Here is a 19,328-nt window from a genome sequence, read left to right as displayed (position 1 = left end):
ATGGCTTATTTAGGAGAGTCATTCTAGTCTCATACTGTATTTGTGCCTGATATTTGTAAATAATGTGTAAAACAAAGGAAGGGCACATTGGGCCTTTTGACTGAATGCAGCTCTCCAGTTTCTCTGGATGTCTACTTTCCTTCCCACATGATATAATACTGTTTGGTGGTTTCCTGGCCTACATATGTTTTTTCTCTATTTTAAAAGGTTGAAATGGCCTTCCTAAGGCTTAGTTGAAGACAGGAGGGCCTGGTGTGCTCTGATCCATGGGGTCACGAAGAGTCGGGCACAACTAAATGACTCAACAACAACAACAAAGGCTTAGTTACTGGCAGTAAGAGCATTGTTAAAATATATTGGCTACATTGTTAAAATATATTGGTATTGTATTTGTGAAGGCTTTCACAGCCAGGATATAATGGTTGTTGTGGGGTTTTCAGGCTCTTTGGCTGTGTTCTGAAGGTTGTTCTTCCTAACGTTTTGCCAGACTCTGTGGCTGGCATCTTCAGAGGACAGCACTCTGTGCTCTGGTGCAGTTTGTTTGGGAGTTGAGAATTTATGGCTGTGAGATCAGCTTTTGTCCTTTTCAGGAGATGGGTGATTATGGTGATCAGTGCGTTTTTGTTGTGGGTGTATTGTTGTGATAAGGAGGACAAATTATCTGTCACTGTGATTGATGGGGGTCGTTAGCTGGTCTTTTGTGTGTAGTGATCACAGGTCCTTGTGGCTGGGTAGAGTTTTGAAATAGAATTTCATGTCCAGCTTGTTTCAGGGCATGTTCAGCTACTGCTGATTTTTCTGGTTGTTTTAGTCTGCAGTGTCTCTCATGTTCTTTGATTCTGGTGTGGATGCTTCACTTTTGTGATTCCAAAGATCCCGAAAAACCCTCAACAACCATTATATTGGTATTGTTTGGTTCCATTCTTTTGTTTTGGGCCTTTCAAATGCAGCCCTTAGGAATTTCTTTGAAATTGAACTAAGCTCTTCAGATGAAAAATGGGTCCTCACCCTTGGTGTAAAGGCTATGCTGCTGTACAGATATTGGTCTAAGTAGCATAAGATTATTTGGCCAGCACTTCTTACTGGGATGTACTCATTCATTTTACTTGTGACTTCTGCTGCCTCTAGTTTACAAACTTCCAGACTGTTCAGAAGGGACTCAGATGAGGTCCTTTTCAGATTACTGCAGCATTTAGGCAGGTTTATTAAGGCAGGGGCAGTCCTGCTTGGTGTGTTCTGTGCATGGGTAATTGTAGCCAGCCAGTGGCACAATTCATACATGTTGATGAAGTTTTTAAAGGCTGTCACAGGTACGTCTACGAGTTGCTTCATGGCATTGTGTTCTGCAGTTTTTCTTGTACTGTTGACCATGCTGATGGCTGAGCATAGAACTGTGACTCCATTATCATTTTATCTTGTGATCTGAATTATGACTCAGTTACAGTTCTATGTTATGATTTTAACAACCTGATACAGCAGCCAGCAATGTGGGACTATGGGATGTGTCAGGATTGGAATGGAAAAAGAATTGTTTGCTCTGCATTTTTAAATAGAAATGCAAATACTTGCTAGAAGACAAGGAGCTGCATTTCCCCCTTTATCAACAGAGGAAACCAACAAGAGTTTTTTGGACTGTTAAGAGTGAATTTTGCACAAATTGTGCAATTTCACAACAGCTGAAAACTTGTTACTCTGTTGCATGGATTTTAAGAGTTAGAAGCATTCAATGAAATGTTTGAGTCTTTCTGAATAGTCAGATAGTTTTCGGTGCTTGCTGCATATTTTGCTTCTCAAAGAGAAACTACACTGGTTTTGCACTCTGAACAGTAAGACAGATTTCAGAGACACAGAATGTGGCCTCATCTTCTCCCTGTTATTGTTGTTCCTACAAGGGTACAAACTCTTTTGTACAGAGAAACATGCCATAATGTGAGCTCCCAGATGTCGTCTGAAGTGGTACAGCTCAAGCAGAGGTTCTAAATCACATCTCTCCAATCCTGGTTTTAAATCACATCTCTCCAATCCTGGCTTGCCTGCACTAGTTGCTGCTTTGCTTCTATGCCAAATTCAAGGTACTAATGTTGACATACAAAGGCCTGAATGGTTTGGGACTTTCTTTCCTATCAGATCATCTCTCCCTGATATCAATCACCCATACCAGTTACACTTCTCAGATTTTGATGTTGTGGATGGTCACCTGGAGGGAGGCCAGGAAATCCATGTCAAGGTACCAGGCCTTCTCAGTGGTGACCACCTCTTTGTGGAACACTTTGCCTGTGGAGGTGCCCCAGGCTGCTTCCCTTCTAATTTTCAGAAAGCACATTAAAACATTGCTTTTCAAGGAGGCATTTCAGGATGTCTTCCCTTTATAATTGTTTATTACTGAGTTTTACTTTTATGCATTGGTTATATTTCGTGGCTTATAATTGTGTCTGTTGCAACCACCTTAGGTTTTCAGGAATGTTGTCCTCCTTTTTATATTTTGTGAGTTATGTCAGGGATTATTGAGTCTTTTTATATTTGCATTTGTTGTTGGAAACTGCCCAGACTAATGGCATGCCACTAGATGGTGCAGTATAGAAAGTTAACAAACAAACAAATAAATAGGTCTGTTTCACCACAAGCACATCCACCTTGTACAGTTTGTAAATACCTGTGATTTTAATTCAGTTCATACATTTCTGTATTTGATGTAGACACATGTGGCAGAAGTACATTAGACTTAATGTTCCCTGTGTGCATTCTTCATATATTACATGATAACTATGTGTTGAGCCAAAGTTGAGGGTCCAAGTCTACATTTCAGATAACCTAACAGTAGGAGAGTGAATTTCTGAATGGTAGATTGTCACAGCAGGAACTTTTCACACCTCCTGCAGCTTGCAAATTTGCTTGCTTTGCTTTGTGGTTGGTCTTTTGCACCTAAACACTTTGTTTTCAGATATGATTGGTGACTCACAAATGTCTGCCTAATTATGTCTCTGGAACAACAACTGATTCATCCTTCTGATGATTGGATTTGACTGTCTGAAACTGACTCCGACTGTCTAAAATGATGGCAGCTTCTTGAACTATTTGTTAGATTTAATTTTCCCATTGTGGAGGCATGAAATAGGCAGCAAAGGGTTAAAAAAAGCTAAAATGAATGATTCCGGTAATATTTTTGGAGGATGCTCATCTGTTACAAGATGCTTCCAGGTGATGCTATTATGGTCCACTGAACAATATTGTTCAAAAGGGAAGATTAAAAATAGGAAGTAAGTGGCAAGGAAATTTGCATCTAGTTAGGTTTAATTGAGCAGAAACCAACAACTACAGGTTATCTGGCATCTTGCACTCCCTAAAATATATGTTAATAACCCCAACCAACTTCCACTTGGTTTATGCTAAGAATAGGCATAAACCCAGTTCACTGGTGGTTGCTCATATGCTTTTAAGTACCTTTCACATCAGTGGTGAAACCTACTCAAATAGGATGACCGCTAGATATTTGAATTTGAAATCTGACCTTTCAGATAATGTTGGGCAATGTGTGGCCCTTGAGAGATTTCTTGACGACAGCCTGGACAGTCAGTGCTGAAAGATGATGGGAGTTACCCAGTTTCCCCGAAAATAAGACCTAATTTGAAAATAAGCCCTAGTATGATTTTTCAGGATGCTCATAATATAACCCCTACCCGCAAAATAAGCCCCAGTTAAGTGAAACTCCACTCTCTACCATTGTGCAGGAACCAGATGACATGACTGTATTTGAATAAAAGTAGATTGTTGTCCATGAAAAAAATAAAACATCCCCTGGAAATAAGCCCTAATGGTTATTTTGGAGCAAAAATTAATCTTATTTTCGGGGAAACACGGTATAACACAAGAACACCTGGATGACCACAAGCTGCTCACCCTTGCTATGAGAGCTGTGGCCCACAATAACTGAAAATTGAAAAGACATACTGAATATCTCTGTTTACAGCAGGAGCAGACAACATGTGGCCTGGATCACCCCAGCATTATGAGTTTGTTGAAAATATTTTTATTTGGCTCATAAAAGTAAAGTGCCTGTCAATGTAGTTTTGTTGTGTTATGAACCCCTTTCTAGCTTCTTTCTCCCCAAGGATTTTTAGTTTAAAAATCTGTTTGGCCAATAGAGGGTGCAAGAAGGCTTTTTCAATACCCTCCCCTCAGTTTTGCTCAGAAACTGTGTGTGTGCGTGTGTGTGTGTGTTGGAGTCACTCTCCACAGTCAACAAATACGTATGTGGTGACTCTTGGAGTTTACCCACCTGTGACTTATAGCATCAAAGCTGCACAGTTCATAGGCATTCCCTCCTCCACTAATTCTTATATACAGTGGTGTCTTGCAAGGCGAAAGTCATTCATTCCGCGAGTAGTGCTGTCTTGTGAAATTTTCATCTTGCGAGGTTCCCATAGAATGCATTTGCATTCCTATGGGAACTTTGGAAGAAGAAAATAATTCATTCGTCATGTGAGGCATCGGTCTTGTGAAAAGCATTTGTCTTGCGAAGCACGGCCATAGAAGAAGCCATCTTGCGAGGCACCACAGCGATCGAAAAAACCATTCGTCTTGCAGCTTTTTCATCCCGCGAGGCAGTTTGTCTTGCGAGGCACCACTGTACATATAATAATAATACTGTATGTGTCATCAAGTCAAATCTGACTTATGGTGAGTCTTCTCAGGGTTTACTTTTCTAGGTAGAGAGCACTCAGAAGCGGGTTACCATTCCCTTCTTCTGGGGGTACCTTGGACTGTACAACTTGCCCAAGGCCACACAGGCTGATTCTACTTGTTGGAGGCACACTGTGGAATCGAACTCCCAATCTGTGTCTCTGCAGCCCAATACCTAAACCATTGAGCTTTCCAAATAGCAATATATCTGGAGTTAAGACAAATGTTTAGAGGAATGTGTATCTCCTACTCTTAGATCATTTTCTCACCAAGAATGCAGTCCCCTTTGCTATGCATATCTCAGCAGTAAGATGTTCAAAAGAAGCTGGTTAAGTATTTACAATACTCTTATCACGTTCTGCTTTTAATGTCGTTTTACAATCAAATGTCTTTCCTTGTTTGAGAAAGCACTGATCCTACATATGAGATCACTGTCTTGGTCAAGTTCTCCTCTGATCTCTAGTCAAGTTTTCTCTTCACTAAAAGCTTTACGCATTTAGTCAGGGCTGGGATATAGCACTACAGCGAGGTGTGACACTGAAAGAGGCAAAACTGGAAAAGATATGTGAACATCCAGGAAGGAGGATAACCAGTAAGGTCACACTGAAGGCCATGGTGGAATAACCTGGGAGATGTAGCAAGGAACTTTACTTAGTCCATTCTGGCTGGAGAAATTCTGAGAGTTGTATTCCAAAGAAGTAGCATTTCTGAACTCTGGGCTGTACCAAGCCATTTAAACTAAATTGCTAACAATCTAGGAGACTGAAACTTGAAGAGACACTTGTTGAGCAGGCCGAGACAAAGAGGCAGTTTCTAAAGCAGCAAAATCAGGGAGCTGGACAGGGGACAGATTATATTTGTCTTCAGTGTGGAAGGGATTGTCACTCTCAAATTGGCTTTCTCAGCTGCACTAGACACTGTTCCAGGTCCTCTATTCATAGCATGTTACCATACTTTCTCAAAACTGAAGAATGCCTAATCTAAAATCTAAAGAGACTGCACAGTGACTTGTGGCTCCTCTGAAAATTTTTTAATGCAGCTGTGACATTTATTCAGCTTTCTGTGAGCAAGCATCACCAACATTTTATGGATCCTTCTGTGTTATGTATTTACACAAATTCTTGGATGTTTGGTTCACAGCAAGCCTTGCAGGAACACACTGCCAGACATTCATGCATGAAAATCCCCTCCAGTCGTCATCATTTCATCTTATTTTTATGAACTGAGACATGTTGAAGCAAATGTAACTTGTCTTCTAACAGACTGGACTGTGGAAAGCTTTTAGTGTTTAGTTTGCTGACTGGTTTAATATGGCTCCATTTCTCATCCGCTGTTGCCTAGGGATGGGCAAAGAGACCATTTATTCAAGGCCTAAATTGCAGGTTTTCTTTGGAATTAGGTTCAAAAAGCTCTTTCATGTTCTACTAAGTTCCTTTCATACATGTGACAAGCACAGGGAGTTGGCTTTATTGTGGCAAAGAGCAGAGACAGAACATCATGGGAGGAAAGTTTAGAAGGAAGAGAAGAGTTTTCAGCATATTCATGTCTAGTTTTGTCTCCCTCAAGGGTGAATTTTCATTCCTAGTCCTGCAATAGAGAGGACAAGACTTATAAAGTAAAATATAAGGAAAGCTGTAGAAAATTGAATTTGGTGCATTTTTATTTTGTTTTTTATTTTTAAAATTTTATTTTTTAAAAATATTTTGTACACTAGTATTATTGTTGCAGCTTAGTGCATTGGCGCACTGGGTCACAGAGACAAGAGTCAGGAATTCAGACCCCATTGAAGTATGCTTGCGGCTGATAAGGATATGTGCCTTGCCATCTGTGTGGCCTTGAGTAAGTTGCACAGTACCAGATCCCCACCAGAAGGAGGGAGTGGTAGACCACTTCTGAGAACTTTGCTCCTAGTGAAACCCAGAGTTTGTGGGTATGTCACCACAGCGCATAATTATTAGCATGTATTACTTCCCTAAGAATTTGAAGAGATCAAATATTTATTCATTTGTGCATGTTGTTTAATGACTGACTATTCTATCTGCCCATTTGTATTGTATAGCTATGTAAGCATTTCTTACAGTCTTATTTACTTTCCCCCATTTACTAATTTCCCCCACCCTTCCCCCTTTATATTAGCAACAACCCTCAAGTAGTTTCACAACTAGACTATGAGGGGACACAACTCCTCTTAATTCTGTTCTGGTGGTGTATTCTGAAATGTGATGCTGCAAGTGTTTTTCCCCACTTTGGATCTCTCTCTCTCTCATACACACACACACGCACACACACACAGACACACACAGACACACACACACACACACACACACACACTTTTCTGTTCCCCCTTTCCTTCTTCTGTCATTGCCCTTTTTCAATTTTACTATCTTTCTTTTCCTTCCCCCTGGTATTAATTCAGTTTTTCCTTTTTCTCACTCTGCTCCCTTAACTTCCATCAGCATCTTCTTCCCCCACCACCCAACTGTTGGAAGATTTAGATGGCCCTGCAATACATGAAGTTGCATGAGAGCCCTTTGGAGAAATAAATATCTTAGGCCTGCCTATGGCTTCCTCTTTAGGGATGCTTGATGCGTTGTCTCCTTCTATTTGTTCTTTCTCTGCTTCCCAACTTCTTTCTTGCTAATGTTCTTGTCTGTCTGCACTGTTCTGCCTTTCCCTCTTTTCCCTCTCTCCCCTCCCCTTACTGGGAATAGGACTCTCTTCCTATCTCTGAAATGTTGGAAGAATTCAGGAGTCCTACAAAGAGAAGTGATATTCAGTGTTGTGTAGTGGATAGAGTGATGGACTAGGTCTCAGGTGGGCTGGGTTTGAATCCCCACTCAATGATGGAAATTCACTATGGGTGTGGACTGGAAAAACTACTCCTTAAATATCCCACTTGATGACACGTAACTAATTGAGGGAAGCACCCTGGAGCCTGACTGTTCAGAAGCCCTATGGAAGAGTGAATATCCTGTCCCACCCCCAGTTTTATTTCTTAGACAGCAGCCAACAAATTTTAATTAACTAAAATTAATTAATACATTTAAAATATTTTAAACAAAATAATCTCAAGGTGCATACCTGTTGGGTGTGGGTTTCATATCATCTGAAGATTTAGATGCTTAAGGTTTAAAATGTTTCAGCTATGACAGAGGCAGACATATGGACACACCCATTTCTGTGTGTCTTATGTGATCTTCCTAAAATAGGTAGGCAAGTCAGAGTAATAGGGAGTGTCAGTAATGAAGAACAGGGCCACACTAATTTTACAGATGAGATACCATTGTGATAATTTCCTTCTGGCCCCTAACACTGGGTAACAGAATGCTCACTGTTTTTAAAAATTGATGCTCTTAGCTCTAATCAAGAAATAAGTGTTTTTAAGTATCATTTCAAGTTTTCCATTTGACAAATTTGGGGTTGATACTTCAAAATCAGAAATTTGCTCTCTCTTAACGTTTACTGTTAGCTAGTGAAGTGCACAGTTGAAGATTTTGGGTAATATAAGTTAAAACTCTGTTTTTTTCTAATGTAAGTCAACATACTCTTTATCTTTATTTCTTTATCAACCAGATCAATTTTGTCAGCAAACTGCTGACAGCTGCAGTTGACTGCACATCTACTTGAGATCAGTGGGACTAATTTCTGAGGACACAAGCCAAGGATTGGGTTGTCCTTGAATTCTTACAACAGGCTTCCCTGTTGTGGGATGCTCTGGGCTATATAACTGCCATGTATTTGGATACTGTTTAATCTGATGTTTTGTTTTCTGTCAATTAATCCAATCTCATATCCTAGTTCAAGGCATAAAGATGAAGTCAAGACAATTTGCTGAAAAACAGATAAGAGACTTTGTTGAGTCAATGTGTTTGATATAAGAAAAATGAATTACAGTATCTTGATTCTGGCAAGCAGATACATAGACTTGCATAGACTTGTGACCCATTTAGTTTTGCTTCTGACATAAAATAGTTAGCATAAATAGAGCCATTTAATGCTAATGAATCACATTTAAATATTCTATTACCTGGCTCAGTTCATGCGTTTTAATTCATAGTCTATGAATTCATGGAACCTATTGCTTTCAGTAATAGTGGCGAATATTTGTTTCAGAGAAGTGTAGGACCTGGCGGGCTTTATGCTCTGCTAGAAATACATGTTTGATTGTTTTGGGACTGTGGACAGATGGGTAATTCATCTATATTAGCCCTCTGCTGTCATCTCCAAATAAAAATAGAAACATCTGGCTTTTGCAATTAACCTCTCCATATGTTTACGAATATGCAGTGATACAGTTTTACATGTTATCCAGGTCACTAATCTGATTTCTCAACATATATTATAATAACATAATTTTTTTGGGTGGGGGCCCCTCATTTGGAAAGATGAAGGAAAGCAGACTCCAGCAGTGTCAGGCATTGGAACATCCTGTCACCATGACTTTGCCAGTTGCAGCCAATATGCTCCAGCCTTCTAAAAATAAAATAAAAAATATAGGCTAACTATATTCCGTCTGGACAGATCCTTAGCTACTGTAGGCTTCAGCAGTTCCAGGGACTATGGTGTATGGAAGGTGAGAATTTAACATTACATCTACACATCCCCCCCCCCCGTTTTTCATGTGTTAAAGCTCAGAGTATCTGAATGGTTTTGAAGGAAACAAAAACACATTTTTCTGGATTCTCTGGGTCATGTGCACATGCTCATCACCTTACTTGATTTCCAGGACTGTCATTCTGGAACATCTAAAAGCATTAGGTTTCTTGTGAAAACAGCCTGGATCAATCAATAAAAAAGAAATAATATGTAATTCTCACTTAAGTGTGGTATGCCAATATACACTGAAAGTTGTCTTATACTAACTCAGACTATTAGTCTGGCTAATACAACTTGAAAAAGTAACTTTTTGTACTATAATTCCTAAAATTCCCTAGCTGGCATGGTCTCTGGCCCTCTACTGGAGGATTCAGGAAGCAGTAGTAAAAAAAAGGAACTTTTTCAAGCTCTTTCATCTGGTTCAGTATTTTGCACTGAGATTTAAACAACATGTGATGATATTCATGCTTTTCAAAAGCATACATAGGTTCAAACTGTCTATTACAGATAAAAGGTCATTAAAAACAAGTGTGTGGATGTTTCCGAAACCTAATTTTGGCAGACTTTCAGGTCTGAGCAATCATACTTGTAGATGAAAGGCTGTAATTACCTCCCACTGAGAATCCAGTATCTTAGAGAATTCCTCTTCTAATGATGTACTCTCTATAATACATAGTTTGACCCTTGGATTCACAAGGGACTGGAGAAAAACAGCCATGGGCTCCTGATTGGGAATATGCTCTGGATCTGGATTGTGGTTGCTTTAAAAAATTGGTTTCAGTTGAAGGTGGTTGCTAAACGTACCTGGAGATGCCAAGGACTGAACTTAAAATCTTTTGGGTGCAGAAAATGTATTCTGACATTAGGAAATGGCTGTTCCCTGTAGGCAGATGTGAATGAACTCTAGCTTAGAGGCTTGATTTTGTTTGTTCACTGGAAGCTTTCCACTAACCTGAGTCACATACAAAATAGAGGGGAGGGATATAATGCACTTCAAGTAGTTCAAGAACAAAAACATAATTTCTTAAAGTACTAGAACTAGGTAACTTAAAAAGCCACTGAGGCAGCATGATGAATTTAATGCTTCTATAAAAGGACATAGATAAGAAATAGAAGAAAAGGCAGGTTACAAAGGATAAACACTGACAAGCAGGCTAGATATGTTAGGATGGTAGCAAGCACATTCAAGATCAAATAAGCAGAGGCCTGTTACTCAGTAAAGATGGCAAAGTATTAACAGATAACAAAGCAGAATAGGACAAAATAGCTAATAGGCCCTGTTCAATTCCTGTTTTATATCTTTGTACCCAAGGTGATCTGTGTGCAAAATCACAGAAGCAATGCATGAGTGACTCTAACTGGAAAGGAAGTTAAGGGTGTAATTCAAAATTGAGAAGAAATTGTAGATATTGGAAATGATTCTGTTCTTGAGAGCTAGAGAAACATTCTCATTTTCCATCATAACCTCCATCAATCATGTTTGAGGACTATTGCTATAAGGCTGGAGACAAACAAGTGTCCCAGTCTTTGGAAAGGGAAGAAGATCCAGGAAACCATTGCCTTTTCAGTGTAACTTTGATATCAAGGAAAACACCAGGACAGATGCTAAAGGTCCACCATTTAGGGTTCAGTAGTCTTCAGCCACTGATTGACAGATTAGGATATTTTAAGGGTAAGGGTTGCACTTCTTTTTTTGCTGTATTTTCAAATAGATTTTAAGTCATGTTAAGTCAACCCTTGTTTTAACATGAAGATTTATTTAACAGTATTTTAATACTGCAATTTATTGGTCAAAATATGGTTGTGTTGTTGCACTGGTGGAAAGGAAATGACATAATTTACAGCGGCAAATTATAACTGATTAGCAAGTCCCTGCTTTGATGCCTCGTTGCATTCCAATCAAGAGATTTGGCACATGGCCAGGAACTGAACTGGCGACTTGTCAATTAGTGGCATTTTGCTTCTGTGAATTTGTATTCCCCCCTCCCCCCATTCTGTTATCATAATTGCATGACCAGATTTCAGTCATTACGTTTTTTTAACTGTATGTTCTTTGGGGAGAAAATTATGTTGTACGCTACCTTGGATCCTACAATGAAGAAAAGTGTAATATAAATTAAATTAAATATAAATAAATAAATAAATAAATAAATAAATAGTTTATAATCACCCTGATAATAATACAGTGAATAGTAGGTACATGTAAGCATCCTTCAGTCTTGAGAGACTATGGTAACGTGCTCTGAATAGAGGTCTTGGAACAGCGTCTAGTGTGACTGAGAAGGCCAATTCGAGAATGACAATCCCTTCCACACTGAGGACAAATACAATCTGTCCACTGTCCAGCTCCCTGATTTTGCCTCTTTGCCTCGGCCTGTCTCTTCAAAATGGAAGAGGCCATGATGCACCGCCTGCCTCCCGGCTGAATGCTGAGGTGCCAGTGTTTCCCATCTGTTGAGGTCTATTCCCAAGGCCTTCAGATCCCACTTGCAGATATCCTTGTGGTCTCCCCCTGGGGCGCTTTCCCTGCACTAATTCTCCATATAGGAGCCCAAGCCAACGTAGACGTAGCTGTTTCAGTAATGTATATGTGCTAGAAATTCAAGCTCGTTCTAGGACTACTCTATTTGTTATGCCAGGAAACAATGCATATGGAATGTGTTCAACTTCCTCTCCTGCTGTGCACAAAGGGTCCAGGACTCACTGCAGCACCTTCAGTTCTTGTGTAGAGTTGGTAAGAGAGGGAGGTGAGTCCACGCCCTGGCCCATGACTTGTGTTTTATTCAGGCTGATTGTTAGTCCAAAATCTTGGCAGGCCTTGCTACAACGATTCATAAGATGTTGGAGCTCTTCAGCAGAATGGCCAACAACAACTGTATCATCAGCAAGGAGGAAGTCCCACATGCATTTCAGGTGGATAGCAGGAGTTAGCATGGATTTATCAGGAATAAATCCTGATTTATTCTGCTTTTTCCTTTGGGTTGCTTGTTTGGAAGATTATACGAAATCTGTAAATATCTTGATTTCACTAAAACATTTGTCAATAATAATTACATTTTGGTTGAAAAATAACTTATATGCAAGTTAGATGATAATGACACCATGGGGATTCAAAACTGAATGGAAATCATTTTCAGGCAGGTCTTGTCAATAGTCCTCATCCAACTGAAAAAATTGAGTGGGGTGCTACAACATTTTTATTAATGGAGAAAATCCTGTTCCATAGTTTTGTGCCTGTTCCAACCCGGATCAAGTGCCAAAAATATTTAACTTCTACTAATTAAAAGCTCCCAATCCTCATCTTTTTAAGTTCCAAGCCTCCCTTTTGCTCTGGGAAAGTTTGGGAGCCTTAGTACGGGGTGGGTGAGTGAAATCAGTAAAAGTTAAAACGCGCTGCCAGATTGCTACCACAGGAATCTGGTAGCCACTGCAAATCTGGTGACAAAATTTGACTTCTTTTGGAAAAGTGGGGGATCCAAAAAGTGGATACAACCTTCCAGGTTTAAGGAATGAGTGTACAGTATATGATGCCCTGCTCTAGGGGGAGTGCAAACATTAAAAAAAATCACTGGAAAAGTCACTGGAAACCAGATGTGCCATGAAGCATCTGACAGTTCCATTGCTGAGGGGCAGAGACACAATCTCCCAGAACCACTATCTGGAAACAGCCCTGAAGACAGAAGGGAAACCATTGTAATCTAGGCCCCAGCCCCAACTCCAACCTCACAAAGTCATTCTGGTGTCAAGAGCTATGGAGAGAACTCCAACAGAAGCACATTCCTCTCCTGCTGAAAGTCATTCATGGCCGCTACAGTCATTTAGTGCTTGAAGTGAGGCTTTCATCCAAAAGACAATTTCATCTTGAAAAGATAAGCTAATGGCTTTAATTCAGTAGGTCTCAGAGCATGAGAGGAGCCTCCCTGGCACTGTAGCTGGGGGCTGATTCAGGTTTTATTTTCTCTTATAGTGAGGACAGAGAGACCATTGAGAGAGAGTTTCTGGAGTTAGGGGAGATATTCTCCCCCAAAACACCATAATGAAAGTCGTATGAAAAAGGGATGACTACTCATAGTGTGTGCAGACCATTGTCTATAACACATCGGTTGCAAGTTTCTGTAGAAGTTTAAAGGCTTGTAAAACCTGTCCCACTTCATACAGAATAAAAGACAACAAAGCTTCCACTTCATCAAGGCCAAACTCCTGTTGGTGATTTGTTGTTGTTGTTGTTGTTGTTGTTGTTGTTTAGTCATTAAATCGTGTCTGACTCTTCGTGACCCCATGGACCAGAGTACACCGGGCCCTCCTGTCTTCCACTGCCTCCCAGAGTTGGGTCAAATTCATGTTGGTCACTTCGATGACACTGTCCAACCATCTTGTCCTCTGTCATCCCCTTCTCCTCTTGCCTTCGCACTTTCCCAACATCAGGGGTTGCTTTGTGAGTTACAGGCCGTTTGCTATGATGACTTACACAATAACGTATATAAATCACCAACATGATTCTGGCTCATTTTCAGTTATTATTAGCTAGGTATATAGTGAGATGACTAGACATGAGTGTAGAATAACATATGGAGTGTGAGCATGTATTCAAGTGTGCACTTAACAGCCACTTGAGAAACACAGATACTATTGTATCCAGATAGCAATTATTTTAGTTTTAGTTCTTGTCATTTCCTAAGGTCCCACTTAGGGAATTATAAAATATGCTGATCTCATATGCAACCTTTTTCTCTTCCTCTCCTTACATTTTTTTCTTCTTCTTGGCCTGAAGACAAGAATAAACTTCACCAAAACACATGTACTTTCATGTATATGTCTTGAGAGTTGTCCATATAAAATTTCCCTGTGACCAGACTGTTCTTCCCCCCTCCCACCACAAAACAGGAGCGTGGTAAATTAGTGATGATATGTAAGTATAAATTGCATCTTGGTTTCTAGGGGGAGTAAGATGTTACACCGAGCATGTGCACAACTTTTTTACTTCACCATCACAGGAGGTTTGTGATTCTGCTGTAGATTTGAAGGGATGCAACAACCTGAGAGGGTTAATTTCATTAGATGATTCAAAATTATTACCAAACGCTTGAGTGCTGGTCTCCAGTATTAGTCTAAATGGTTACACAACAAACCATGTTTGCTGCTACTCCTTTTGGTTGTTTTTTATGCTGACCAGATGATACAAAGTTGAATAGGATCAGAACTGTGTCTTTTGTCCTGCCTTCTCTCTCTCCCTCTCTCTCTGTGTGTGTGTGTGTGTGTGTGTGTGTTTTAATCTCCTTGGGAAGCTTGTATCATTTTGAAATGGGCTTTATTTGGGGAGATAGGGCTTAGCACTACAGTACACTGCTTCTGATGCAGAGTTCATTTCCATGCCAGAGGTTCCCTCTTCCCAAGCCTTTAATGACCTGTTTATTAGCTTTAAATATTGCAGAGAGAATCCAGAGGCAAAGGAAAGATCCCCCCCCCCCGAAGCCTAAAGCAATTTTCAAGGAATTGATTTTTGCAATGCAGCATAGACACCAATATTGGTAAACTCCTATCCTCTTTAGAATGAATCATGCCTACCTAGGCTCATTTGCTGTGGTACGTTTGCCTATCCGGACACGTTGTGAACTGGCTTTGTGATGACATGGAGAATCCAGTCGGTTACATGGCAAAGTTAGCCCTGTCACTGAATGGCATCAGTTTTAACCTTATTTCTCTGAATATCTACCAAGTAGAACTTTGAATTTAGATGTTCCTATTTTCCCTTTTCGTTTTAGGCTACGAAGATGCAAATGATCCAGGACACAATCATTGTGCAAGAGGGATTCCATTTTGCCTTTAAAAATGTGGCACCGTTCAGTGGTTGTATATACAGTAAAGGCTGTAATTTATTCTGCACAACACATAACAGAAGATGTCTCAGTAAGTGTTACAGAACTCCACCAGCCTCTTAAATATTTATTTAAAAACAAACTTACAATCACAGAAATGCGGAAACGGTAACTAATGATACTATAGCACCATGCTTTGAGTTGAAGGATGGCCTGCCGTCTTATGTCTTAGTATTCTAGCTTGCAGTAGCGCAACAGTTTTTCTGTCTTTCTGTGCTTTTTCACAAGTGCATTATATTGATCAGGGCATCTTTTATGTTGTAATATAAAATGAAACACAATGTTATATGAATGATCAAAGTTTGGTGAAGGGAGACAAAATTGTTTGGATATTATTCCTGCCTTTACAAAACCTCTCATGAAAGATTCAGTAACAAGAAATTAAATATAAACATGCTGCTAATAAACATTCTAAATGTATTGTCTGTAACATGTCCATCTGTTTTGCTTTGTACAGTTTTATTTTGGGCTGTGGTGAGAAATGAATAATTGTTCTGTTTTCTGTTGTCTTTCCCCCTCTATATGTGTATTATTTATAAAATATTACCTTTGTTACAAGAACCTTTTCTGATTATGTTAGCCTTTGTATACAAGAAGAAGTTATACTTATTTATATGAATCCTCAAATGGCCTGAAAGAGTAAGCTTCAAAATGTGTGCCTTGTCCTGAAACATCTATTTAAATAAGAAAATCATGTTATTAATCCAAGCAAATGGTTATGTATAAGCATATATGTAATAGTTAGCTCTAGTTAAATCTAGCCATTTCTTAGAAGTATGTATTTCCTTTTAAAGCCGGCACTCTCAGAGCAATCTAGTATGTGTTTATTCAGACTGAGCTCAGTGGGACTTGTTCCCAGTAGGTGTGCATGGGACTGCAACCTATACTGCATCAATTATCCTAATATTCTTGTATTATGCTATAATAAAGAAGAATCCGGGTACAGTGGTGCCTCGCAAGACAAATGCCTCGTGAGACTAAAAACCCACAAGACGAATGGTTTTTGTGATCGCTGTGGTGCCTCGCAAGATGCCTTCTTTTATGTCCATGCTTCGCAAGATGAATGTGTTTTTTTTTGGAAGACTGATGCCTCGCAAGACGAATGAATTATTTTCATCTTGCGAGGTTCCCATAGGAATGCATTGCAATATATTCCTATGGGAACCTCGCAAGACGAAAATTTCACAAGACAGCACTACTCACGGAATGAATTACTTTTGTCTTGCGAGGCACCACTGTATATGGCGTAACAACTGTAGGTTTATCACTAAGCTGGGAAGGATCAAGTTGATTTGGTGCAACCACACAGTGTAGGTTTTAAGAGCCACTTGGAGTGCCATATGTGCTCCCATTGGTTTTTCCATTATTGTTATCAATGAATGCATTGTGGTTGCAGTTGGCTGTACTCGAGTGCAGGACTCTTTGATATGGGCATGTATTGGTACAATGAGGCTGCAGGAAGCATGTTTGTGCAGGCGTACATTCACACACTTACATACACACAGAGTTGCTTGTGAAGGGTTGGTGTTAACTTTTTGAAGTTAACAGATTGCAGCCATAAACAGCACACAGTCTTTTACCGGGAGGTTTTGGGACTTTAGGGTCCTTCTAGAGTGATGGCTGCTGGTGGTCATTGTGGTTGGTGGAGCAGAAGGCATAGCAACCCGTGGGCAGAGCTGGGGCAAATGTGAATATTCACATACCCTCTCCCACAAGGATTTACACATCGGAAGATCCTTACTTTCATTGTTCTGAAAAAAAAATAGCATGGGAATTTTAATATGTCATGGTTGCTGGGGCAGAAGTCAAAATCTGGTTTGATTTTGCATCATGTGCAGCAGCTCATTGTATATGTTGTTGCCTTTTAATGCCATATGTGTAACGGCATACTCAGTGGCCCTTTGCACATGTATAAGCTTGGTTGCTTTTAATGGGACCATCTCCAGTGTTTATAATTTCAAGCCAGGGATCACTGGAGCAGTGGCAAAGCACTCTGGCAGCAAAGCAGCTATATTTCATGGTTGGTAATAGGGTTCTGGCCACTGTTCATTTCCTTTGTTCTGTCTCCTTTCCCCCCTTGTGGAACTTTCCAAGAGCCGATCAAGATTATGTTGGCATCTTTTTGCCACAGCCTTACTAATCTAGTGCTAGTAGTGTCATGTTCCATTCTCCCCTAAGATAGTAGAAGGTTCAGGGTCTTATTCCAGTAGGAAGAAGACCATTTGGGGAGGAAAAAAGCAGGGGGACATCTATTCATGCTGCTGGACAATGGGAAAGCACATTTTAAACTGGGAGAAAGACAATGAAAATGTGAAACTAAAATTGTCGGCATGTAATCAACATGGACCAGTGTGGGAGGCCGAGAAGAAAGTTTACTGCTAAGTAATAGGAGAAGAGCCAGTCTGTGAAGACTTGGGTGAGCTACATGATCCCAGAATGCCACTAGAAGCATAATGAGGAAAGGGGGGACGACTGCTAAACCATTTTTGAGTATTTTATGCCTAGAAAACCTGAGAAGGGTCACCATGTGTCAGAACCGACTTGATGACATACATGATGGAATCGTTAAGTAACAGGTATTATCTAATGTGGGGGTGAAGAGCCTCAGGCCATGGGGGCAAAGCTGGTGGTTCAGCTCTGGCTCTCCTTCTCCATTGTTTGGTGCTTTTACTTTTGTATGAGTTTCTACTCTATTTGTAAAGGTTCAGATTCCTCTCTTAAATCTTAGGGTGCAATTAAATGGACTTATGTTCTGCTGGTTGGTCTGCTGAGAGGTGGACTGGTTTTCTCATTTTGTTGATGCAGTTGTCAGAGTGAACCAGTTTGTCCCCAAGCATTGCTATGCATATCTTTTTGGGTCTCCGTCAGGGGTTACTACTATTTGTGTGTGTGTATGTGTGTGGGTAGGATTGCTCCATTTTGGTTTGTTTCTAGCACCTGCGATCACTGGAAGCAAATGAAAGTGGAGTTTGCAGCTTTAAATTTCCCTTCTGCTCTCAATTGTCCAATATTTTTAAGTGGCTTAAGAAGATTGTTGAGAAATTAAACACATCACAACAAATGGCATAGTGGCATAGTTCTTAACCTTGGGTTACTCAGGAGTTTTGGACTGCAACTCCCAGAAGCCTTCACCACCAGCTGTCCTGACTGGGGTTTCTGGGAGTTGCAGTTGAAAAGCATCCGGGTAACAAAGGTTAAGAACCACTGGCATAGTGGACCTCAACCTGACCTTAAACTTTAAAAAGTTCTTAGTAACCTGCAGTAAGACCTTTAAGCTCAAATGCACTAGTTTTTGTCTTTGGCATGCGCACGTGCGCGCACACACATGCACGCGCACGCACGCACGCGCACGCACACGCACACACACCGTGGTTCCAGAGAACACGTCTGAAAGTGAATTTGGCTTTTCAGGGTAAAAGAATCCCCCTACTTTTTTGATCTAAGGTTCTCATGATGTTAGCCCACAACACCATACTCCATTCATGCATATGAGCATTCTATGGCACTGTTAGTAGCATTAGTAAAATTACTGGAATTTGTTGTTGTTTAGTCATTAAGTCGTGTCTGACTCTTCATAACCCATGGACCAGAGTACGCCAGGCCTTCCTGTCTTCCACCGCCTCCGGTATTTGGTCAAATTCATGTTGGTAGCTTTGATGACACCATCCAACCATCTTGTCCTCTGTTGTCCCCTTCTCTTGCCTTCACACTTTCCCAACATCAGGGTCTTTTCCTGGGAGTCTTCTCTTCTCATGAGATGGCCAAAGTATTGGAGCCTCAGCTTCAGGATCTGCCCTTCCAGTGGACTCAGTGTTGATTTCCTTCAAAAGGAATAGGTTTGATTTCCTTCCAGTCCAGGGGACTCTGAAGAGTCTCCTCCAGCACCACAGTTCAAAAGCATCAGTTCTTCAGCGGTCAGCCTTCTTTATGGTCCAGCTCTCACTTCCATACGTCGCTACTGGAAAAAAACATAGCTTTGACTATGCGGATCTTTGTTGGCAAGGTGATGTCTCTGCTTTTTAAGATGCTGTCTAGGTTTGTCATCACTTTCCTCCCAAGAAGCAGGTGTCCTTTAATTTCAGGGCTGCTGTCACCAACTGCAGTGATCATGTAGCCCAAGAAAGTAAAATATCTCTGTGCCTCCATATTTTCCCCTTCTATTTGCCAGGAGGTGAT

At 40.4% G+C, this 19,328-nt stretch overlaps 1 protein-coding gene across 5 annotated transcripts in view; it reads left to right on the top strand.

The window, feature by feature from the left end:
* Window positions 1–19,328, top strand: part of LOC110087981 (potassium voltage-gated channel subfamily A member 3) — a 46,094-nt gene that overhangs the window by 8,219 nt on the left and 18,547 nt on the right. For 4 of the 5 annotated variants that reach the window (XM_072997498.2, XM_072997495.2, XM_072997493.2 and 1 more), the window contains one exon: window positions 15,039–15,183. The exons of the other annotated variant lie outside the window; for it this stretch is intronic. The gene's annotated coding sequence lies outside the window, so the exon portion shown is untranslated. The remainder of the gene's footprint in view (window positions 1–15,038; window positions 15,184–19,328) is intronic. 5 annotated transcript variants of the gene reach the window in all.

The sequence above is a fragment of the Pogona vitticeps genome, chromosome 4 (genome assembly GCF_051106095.1).
Source record: "Pogona vitticeps strain Pit_001003342236 chromosome 4, PviZW2.1, whole genome shotgun sequence".
Lineage (NCBI taxonomy): Eukaryota > Metazoa > Chordata > Lepidosauria > Squamata > Agamidae > Pogona > Pogona vitticeps.
This window is presented reverse-complemented; position numbering and strand designations above follow the sequence as displayed.